Here is a 9,145-nt window from a genome sequence, read left to right on the forward strand (position 1 = left end):
GGCCAGTAAATACACCACATATCTCTTGTTGTGACTTCCTCACTTTCTCATGACTTTAAAGAAAAAGAAGATTCCCCTCCTTTTATGAGCTTACACATTTCTTCATTCTTGGTGCCTGCTTTTCAACTTAGATAAAATATGGTAGCCATTCTGCCAAGAATGCCTACATTTTTCTTTCTACCTGCAAGTGTCCCTAAAATCTGCAGGCAAAATGTTTATGGGGACAAAGTCAATTACTTGTCTGTGGCTCTTTACAAGAAATCAATAAGTAAATTATCTCCTGTTAATCAGATTAAAGAGAGGTGTATATTAATTTTTAAGTATTTTATCAGACAAATATATGTTTCACTTATTTGAATTGATTAAATAAACTTTGTATAGAGATCCCATACTATTAATAGCTACTAAAATTCATGGAGAAAGTGCTAATTAGAAAATGTGTTATCTGAATATGATGCTAATATAGTAAACAACTCTGTCCTCTTTCAACATATGAATGTATATTATTCTGTAGAAGAAAATAACTTTATGGATCATTTATAATTAGATTAATTTTTTAGGAAATATAAAGCAATTGCTTAAGTTCCCGTTAAGAGAGTAAAAATGGACAGTCCTCCTTGTGAATCTATAGACACAAGTAATTTTTAGGAGTGATCAGTCCTACTTTAATTTTCCTCCTTATTCTATATTATAGTCTTGTTTAAGGGTTTCCCTTGCCAAGAGGAAACTTGGCAGATGGAAACTACTGACAAACTTCTAACCATGATGCAACATCCCTGAGTAACTTAACTTGGTTCAGAAGGAAAATCTCTGGAGGTGAATGTCTTTCAGGGTATCTATTTCATTCATGAAGAACTGTTACGCCCGCTCCTGGGCCCGCCTCCGGGTCGGGGTCTCTGACCGCATCCGAGGCGCGTCCCGACTGCAGCAAGGGAGAGACGGAGGCGCTGTCATCTTCTTGACTTGGGCGCCTGCACTCTCCGGGGACTCGGGATGCCAGAGCTGCCGCGTGGGGCGAGAAATAGTCGGGGTTGAGCCCCAGCTGGACCGAGGGCTCACACTCTTCTGGTCTCTCGGACAAGACTCACCTGAAGGAATGTGTGGTGGACTGGCTCCAAGTAAAAGTACAGTGTATGTATCCAACTTGCCCTTTTCCCTAACAAACAATGACTTATATCGGATATTTTCCAAGTTTGGCAAAGTTGTAAAGGTTACTATAATGAAAGATAAAGATACCAGGAAGAGTAAAGGGGTTGCATTTATTTTATTTTTGGATAAAGAATCTGCTCAAAACTGTACAAGAGCAATAAACAACAAACAGTTATTTGGTAGAGTGATAAAAGCAAGCATTGCTACTGACAATGGAAGAGCAGCCGAGTTCATCCGAAGGCAAAACTACTTTGATAAATCTAAGTGTTATGAATGTGGAGAAAGTGGGCACTTAAGTTATGCCTGTCCTAAAAATATGCTGGGAGCACGTGAACCTCCAAAGAAGAAAGAGAAAAAGGAAAAAAAGAAAATTCCTGAACCAGAAGAAGAAATTGAGGAAGTAGAAGAAAGTGAAGATGAAGGGGAAGATCCTGCTCTTGACAGTCTCGGTCAGGCCATAGCTTTCCAGCAAGCCAAAATTGAAGAAGAACAGAAAAGATGGAAACCCATTTCAGGGGACCCCTCAACCTCAGATGATTCAAGACGCCCAAGGATAAAGAAAAGCACATATTTCAGTGATGAAGAAGAACTTAGTGATTAAGATTAATATTTATTATGTAAATATCATAAAAATAAAAAACTTTATAGTACAAAGTTCAGCTGGAGACTGAAGATTACTTTTTTTTTAGGAGGTTCTGGGGATTGAGCCTGGGACCTCGTACTTGGGAAGCAGGCACTCAACCACTGAGCTACACCCATTCCCCTCAAACAGTTCTGTTATTTTACCATAAAATAGTTCACAAGCATCTGAAAAATAACTTTAAATATCATGTCTTTCTCTATCTTAGCAGATAATAAAAATCAGGATTTGCTAATAACCATTAATCCTGAAAACAACTAATTTTAATAAGAATAAGAACATGTAATGTTATCATAGTAATACTACTGTTCAACCCAAGAAAGAAGGTAGATATTAAAAAGATTTGAGAAGCTCTTTGTAAAAGCTTTATTAGTATCTGATTGGTTTACATGAATACTTTTGAAATTAGTTTAATCTTTACCACAAAAACTTCATAAAAACTGAAAAAAGAGTTGAGTTATTGTTATTAAATATTAATAAAATTTTCAGTATTATTTTGTGCTAAAAAAAGAACTTAATTTTGGCAGGACACAATATTGAGTCAGAAGACAACAATCTTTTGATAAAAATAAAAGACAAAGACAATATTTGGCTTTTATTTTTAGCATGAATTAAGTGAAGGGAAAATGTGAGACTGGAGGATAAGCATGAAGTGTGTGTGTTTGCACATGTTTTTGAATGTTCTGATTAGAGGTGATAACTGACACCCTTATGTAAATGAGTTTGGCAGGAAAGAGCTTGTAGAGAAAGGAAAGCAGAGAGATGGAAAAATACCTGCTTTCTACCTAAATCTTGGCTATAGGCCTTTAAAACATTTTTTATTGCTCTTTCCTGCAAGATTCTTATACTATGCATGGTAAGGCTAACTGTAATATAGGAAAACAGTAGATATAAAAGTCAGTGTGTCATAAATACAGAATGACTGCTAAACACAAAAAACCTCAGAAGCTTACAGAGGAATACATACATTAAAACAGTAATGATTTAAATATTTCATAAACTGGGAAGCTGCTGCATGTTTTTATCTTGGAAGAAATATGATAGAGTCATATTTCTGTGAATTTTTAGGATCTGATATAAAGTGATGGCAGTAGGATGGGATTATTGGAGATACAGGAGGTAGAAGTTGGGGTCAAATATGAAGCTACATTTTCAGTTCAGCAGCCTGGAGAATGTTATACACTATTTTCAAGGAAGTCATCAAAAAACTTTGGTGGTGGGAACTTGGACTGATGGCTAGATAGAGTGAAAGGTGACATTAGAATATGTATACATAAAAACAGACATACTAGTATAATTCATAATAAAATTTCATAATAAAAACTGCTGAAAAGAACTGAAGATAAACTCATGATCGGGAGCAATGAATTGAAGTCATGTGATTGAGTAAAAATTTTGATAAGAATTGACATAAAAGAGAAGAAAGCAGGTTTTTTAATTTTTAAAGAAGCTTTAGATTACATAAATGTTAATAGAAAATATAGGGGATTCATATATATCCCACCCCCTCCCACTCCCACACTTTCCCCCATTAACAATATCTTTCATTGGTGTGGTACATGCATTACAATTGAAGAACACATATTGAAGCATTGTTACTAACTGTGGACTACTGTTTACATTGGAGTTTACACTCTGCCATGCACAATTTTATAGGTTATGACAAAATGTATAATGGCCTGTAATTTTCATTTTAATGTCATACAGGACAATTATAATATCTCAAAACTAAACCATGAAAGCAGATATTGTAATCTGTGAAATGACAATAATAAGAAGGAGAAGAAAGAATAAAATTCAATATAGAAAAGAGAAATCTGTCTTAATGGAGGAAGAATTAAAACTGGTAAGAATTCCATTATGGTCAGAATTTAAAGAATAGAAGCACAGCGATTAATATATTTCATTATTAATAACAATGAGGCAGAATAGAAATGAGGCAAACCCATTGGATTTCCTGTTACAAGATGATTGCAAACTTTGTGAATTCTGTTTTAGTAAACCCAAAGGACAGAAAACATATATAGGAGAATGAAATGTAGAAATGTGGTAAGAAGGGCAGCTTTAGCTGCTATCTTGTGCAAATATGAAATCAGAAAATTGACCATTTTGATTACATGTAGATATGGAAATCATATAAATTTGCATCCTCATTGAAAAGAGGATAGAAGGTGAAAAGAACTGAAAGGACAAAATGAAGTCTAAAAGCACTGTTATGTTCTAAAATTGAGGGGATACAAGCATGGTAAGAGGTAGAACTAAAGAAATAGAAAAGTAAATGCTCAGGGAGGGAGCCTGGCTTGATGCCTTGATCTGGACAGAGCTGCCATCACGCACTGCCATGTGCCTGACCACCCACAGCTGGAGCTGGTGTGAGACAGCTTCTCTGATGATGCCTTGATTTGGAAACTTTCATGACCTCAGAACTGTAAATTTTTAACCTAATAAATTCACATTATAAACACCAACACATGCTTGGTATAATGTTCCCAGCCATTTTTAGCAGACTAAAATAAATATCAAACCTGAAGAATGAAGGAATGAAATTTGGGGTAGGTATGAGGAACTCTGGCCAACAGAAATGAGTTGTACTTCTAAGGCACCAAGGAGACTGGAGGGCTGCTGAAGTGTGGGCGTGCTGGCTCAGTGGCACCGCTAGTATCATTTAAGCAGCAGGTAGGATTCTGGCAGGTAAGAAAGGTCATCCCTGGTGTTAGGGTGAAGGCTACTCTAGAGATGTGACAATAAAGAAGGGATGGCAAGGTACAGAGAGTGTAAACAAAGAGAACAGCTTGTGACCACCCCTTGGCTTGGAAGGACAAGGGAAGGAAATGTGTTTAGAAGTCAAAAGAGATTGGGAACTGTGGGGAGTGTTGCCTGGCACATCTTGAAGGGATGCAGCTACTCTCAGGAATGTGATATGTTTAAGCAAAGAGAAAGTGGGGGGAAATACTCTTCTCTTCCTCTCAAGTTTTCTCACCATTCCAATCTTCTGGTGCTTTCAAACATGAATCCTAACTACAATTCAGCAAGCAACCAAATTGAATAAGGGAGACACAGTCCATAGGGATCAGCTTCCCCTGCACAGACCAGAACAAGGAAGAGTAAAAAATGGTTTGGAACTCAATGAATAAAATAGGCCCCAGTCTTCTCTCTTCTCCCATGACACCTTGAGCATAAGTCTTCATTCACATACATTTGTCCTAAGATTACCTAATGACATTTTTACTACCAGGCATCATGCTTTTGTTCCAGGCAAGAAGAAGCAGTCAACTACAGGGAGAAATATATATTCTCTCCATTTTTAAGAATTTTAACGATAAAGTTTAAATCCCACAGATTTCCTATACTTTTTTTGTCGAAAACTACCTCTAGCTCCAAGTTAGGTAGATAATTGAGCATTTAAGTCTGGTCACATTACTTTCTCAAACAAATTGGGTTTCAATAAGTTAAGGAGTAAAGCGGTGATGGATTTTGTGTAGAAATCATCAGGATCAGCAAACGATGAGTGGGATGAGCTTGGTAGAGAGTGGGGGAAGGGAGTGTCAGACAGAAAGAAACTGTGATCAAGGATTGGATATTTAGAAAGAGCTTTTTCGGGGTGTGGGAGTAGCTCAGTGGTTGATTGCCTGCTTTGCATGTGTGAAGTACCAGGTTCGATGCCCTTATCTCCTAAAAAAAAAGATATGTCATAAATTGGAATCAATTCAATATTTTCAGATAGTAAAGTGAGCAGCAGGAATTTTCAGCAAGGAGAGGCTGTAAAGGAATGAGGGAGTCAAACATTCAGTGCTGTTCAAGTCATTTTAAAGAATGTAGGTAGAAAAAAATTGGGATAGCGAACATGAAAACCACACAAGAAAGGATTTTCAGTGAAAGAAAAAAGTGAGATAGTGAACATAAAAACCAAACAAAAAAGAATTTTTGGTTACAACCCAAATGTAAAATTATTGCATAAATATAAAACACAGTTAAAAGCCTAAAAACAAAACATAAAGAAAGTATTTACTACAGACATGCTATTTAAATTTTTATATTATCAATTCAGAAAGCTAACATACAAACCACGGAGAAGAGCTGAACAACCCAGCAGGAAAAAGTGTTCAAGTTAAGAAAAGGAACTGTCTGAGATATTTAGGTACCACTATGCATAGAAAATATATTAAAACTGGTGAACAATCAAGCATGTTAAATAATAATTGAATATCTTTGTCATCTGAAATATACACAAAAATGAAATTTAATTCTTCTGTTGGCAATGGTGTGGTAGAATAAACTCTTTTTACACTGTCTCTTGGTACATTCCTGAAAAAAAACAGTAGAGATATTTTTGAAAAGTATCATGCCATCATGCAACATTGTTCTTATGAGAGTTTGTTGAAGTGCTATATGTAATTGTAAAAAAAGAATAATTGTCATGTCCTACATTAGAATATTTGTTTGACAAATCATTATATAGCATATTTTATAATAGAATACTTTCCAAGTATTAATAATACACATACATAAACATAGATGGATAGTTAGATAGTTGCAGATAGATGATAGGTGGTAGGTAGATACATTTTGCAATGGGCAAAGGTACACAGTATATTGTTTAATGGAGAAAATAGATTATAAAATAGTATGCATAGTTAGATACTATTTATTTATTTTTAAAGACTTATTTATTTTTATTTATTTCCCCTCCCCCCCCCCCCAGTTGTCTTCTCTCTGTGTCCATTCACTGTGTGCTCTTCTGTGACCACTTCTATCCTTATCAGCGGCACTGGGAATCTGTGTTTCTTTTTGTTGTGTCATCTTGCTGTGTCAGCTTTCTGTGTGTGGTGCCATTCTTGGGCAGGCTGCACTTTCTTTAGCGCTGGGCAGCTCTCCTTACCGGGTGCACTCCATGCGCGTGGGGTTCCCCTATGCCAGGGACACCCCTGTGTGACAGGGCACTCCTTGTGCACATCAGCACTGCGCATGGGCCAGCTCCATGCGGGTCAAGGAGGCCTGGGGTTTGAACCATGCACCTCCCATGTGGTAGGCAGTTGCCCTATCCATTGGGCCAAGTCTGCTTCCTGTTAGATACTATTTATACACTATTTTATACATGTACGTGTAATTACATTTAATGATGTCACCCCATGGAACCTGACATTTTATTGCAAAAGTTTTAAAATATTTTTTAATGTAAAATGAGTTCTTGGGCAAGCACATATGTGCAAGTTTAGTGACAATATTGATAATTTAGATTTTTAAAAATTGCTTACCTGCCTCTCCCTAAAATAAACATCAAATTAAAAAAATAAATTTTAAACCAGAGAAAAAAATTTTTAAAAAATAAGCAGAAACTCTTTTTTCTTAAGTCCTGTAAGGCCCATGACAATCATAGTTCATATCTGTAATTCACAATCTTTTCTTTTTTTTTTTCCTTCAGCTCCCACAATTTCCATTTTATCCCGATCTCTAAGTGAGGAGTACTTAAAAGTTCCACCCAAGCAATATATCCATAGGCTCTCATTTTTGTAGTTTAGGACTTTGATTTTATCCTATTTAAAATATCCTAAGACTTCAAACCGAGAACTTAACTTAAAAAGTGAATCTGAGCGGCTTCACTAGTGTCCCCCCGCGCCTCTGCGCCCGCAGGGCTGCGGTCTGGCCGCGCGCCGCTCCCGCCGCCAAGCCGCGGGGTGGGGGGGCGAGGAGCTCCAGCAGCCCCCGCTGCCCCGGCCAGGCGCGGTGCCTCCGCCTGCGGCCTCGGGAGGGCGGCGGCAGGGCCGGGGCGGCGGCGGGAAGAGCGCCTCCGCGGGGCCTGTGCGCGTGCCCGCCTCTGGGCGTGTCTGTCCCCGTGTGTATCTGTGAGTCGCTGTGCGTCCTTCCCAGTCCCCCTCTGTGTCTGCCTCTGGGTTTGTGTCCGTCTGTGTACCTGACGTCCCTTGAGCCTGTGTCCCCCTCTTGCCGCCCCCCTGCACCGAGCGCCCGCCTCTGGGTCTTTTCTGCGCCCCCCTCCCTCCCCCCGTGTCTCCGTCTCAGGTTTTGGTCCCTGGACCTGCGCCACACGCTTGCGTCCTGGTGGCGTTCCGTGTCTCCCTCCCTCTGTCTGGCTCTCTATTCTGTCCGGTCTTCCTCTCTTCTCCGTGGCCTTCCTCTCCGTGGCCCGTTAGTCCCCGTCTTTCCTGGAAACCCGCCCCAGGGCCTCAGGCCGTCGCAGGGAGCGTGGGCGTGGGGTGTGGGGAGACCCCGGCCGTCACTGCAGGCCCAGCCTTCGGGCTAGGGGGACCTTCCTGCCTGGGAGGGGCTCCCCTGGAGAGGGGGCTCCTGAAGCCTCGGTCTTCCCGCACCTCCCCGCTCCACCCCAAGTCCTTCCACACCCGCGGGGAACCCGTTCGGTGGAGGCCCCTGAATCCACCCGCAGGGAAGAGGGAGGCGGGCCACTGCCTCTCCCGGGGCACCCCAGTTGGAGCGCTTTGGGCTGGGCGGGGTGGGGTGCCTGGAATTGTCTGAAGGGGCTTGGCTGAAGGTGTGGGTGGGGCCTCCCACCGCTGGGCGTGAGGTACTCCCTCACTGATGGGTCTTCCCAGATGGCAGCAGGCAAGAGCCCCCTCCTCTGCGGTCTCAGGGTTGTCATTTTCTCCTGCAAAGACCCCTCCCTTCTCCATGCGGTAATGACTTCAGCGTTCTCAGCAGTCAGCCCCTCCAGTAAGAGCTGGGGATTTAGGAGGGGAGCAACTGCCTTGCTGAGTGCAGAATGCCACCCTTCGCGATTCCACCAGTACCCCTTCATATTTGGGGAAACTGAGTCCCAAAAAGTCAATGCACACAGCTCCCTCCCCAGGTCACAGGGCAGCCAGGGATTGGCAGCCCTAGGATTTCCAGGCCCTTGAACGGGCAGTTCCCTGGAGGCCTGAGTGAGGGGAGGAAATAAATTTGAATTCTTTTTGTAGGAGGCAGGATTAGCATAGGGCACTTCTGAGTGAGCAGCTCCCCGCCCCGCCTTCCCTGGAATGGAGCTTTCCTGAAGGGTGGGGATGGGCAGGCTTTCCATGTGTGGAGGGAAGAGGGCATTCTTCGGCTTCTTTTCTGAAAAGGTGTCAGGACACTTTGGGCAGCAATTGGAGGCTCCTCAGTAACACATTCAGCACACATTCATGGCAAATGCCAGCCCGGCATGCCTACCTGGCACCTGGCTCCCAATGTCTGGAATGGGAGGGGTCAGCATCTCCAGGCAGCCACCCCCTCTCCTCTGTCCCTCCTCCTGCCCTCTGACAGACCCTGCCCCCATGGCCTGAAGGCCTTCCCAGAAGAACAATGCTAACGGTGTAGGTGTTTACTGAGCAGTTACTATGTGCTAGGTACCTCAGTGTGCTGCTT

General features: G+C 41.5%; 1 pseudogene; it reads left to right on the forward strand.

The window, feature by feature from the left end:
- The first annotated feature begins 1,096 nt into the window (after nt 1-1,096).
- Nucleotides 1,097-1,836, forward strand: LOC131274533 (zinc finger CCHC-type and RNA-binding motif-containing protein 1 pseudogene; annotated as a pseudogene).
- Nucleotides 1,837-9,145: the final 7,309 nt, after the last annotated feature.

The sequence above is a fragment of the Dasypus novemcinctus genome, chromosome 19, assembly GCF_030445035.2.
Source record: "Dasypus novemcinctus isolate mDasNov1 chromosome 19, mDasNov1.1.hap2, whole genome shotgun sequence".
In the NCBI taxonomy this organism is placed as follows: Eukaryota; Metazoa; Chordata; class Mammalia; order Cingulata; family Dasypodidae; genus Dasypus; species Dasypus novemcinctus.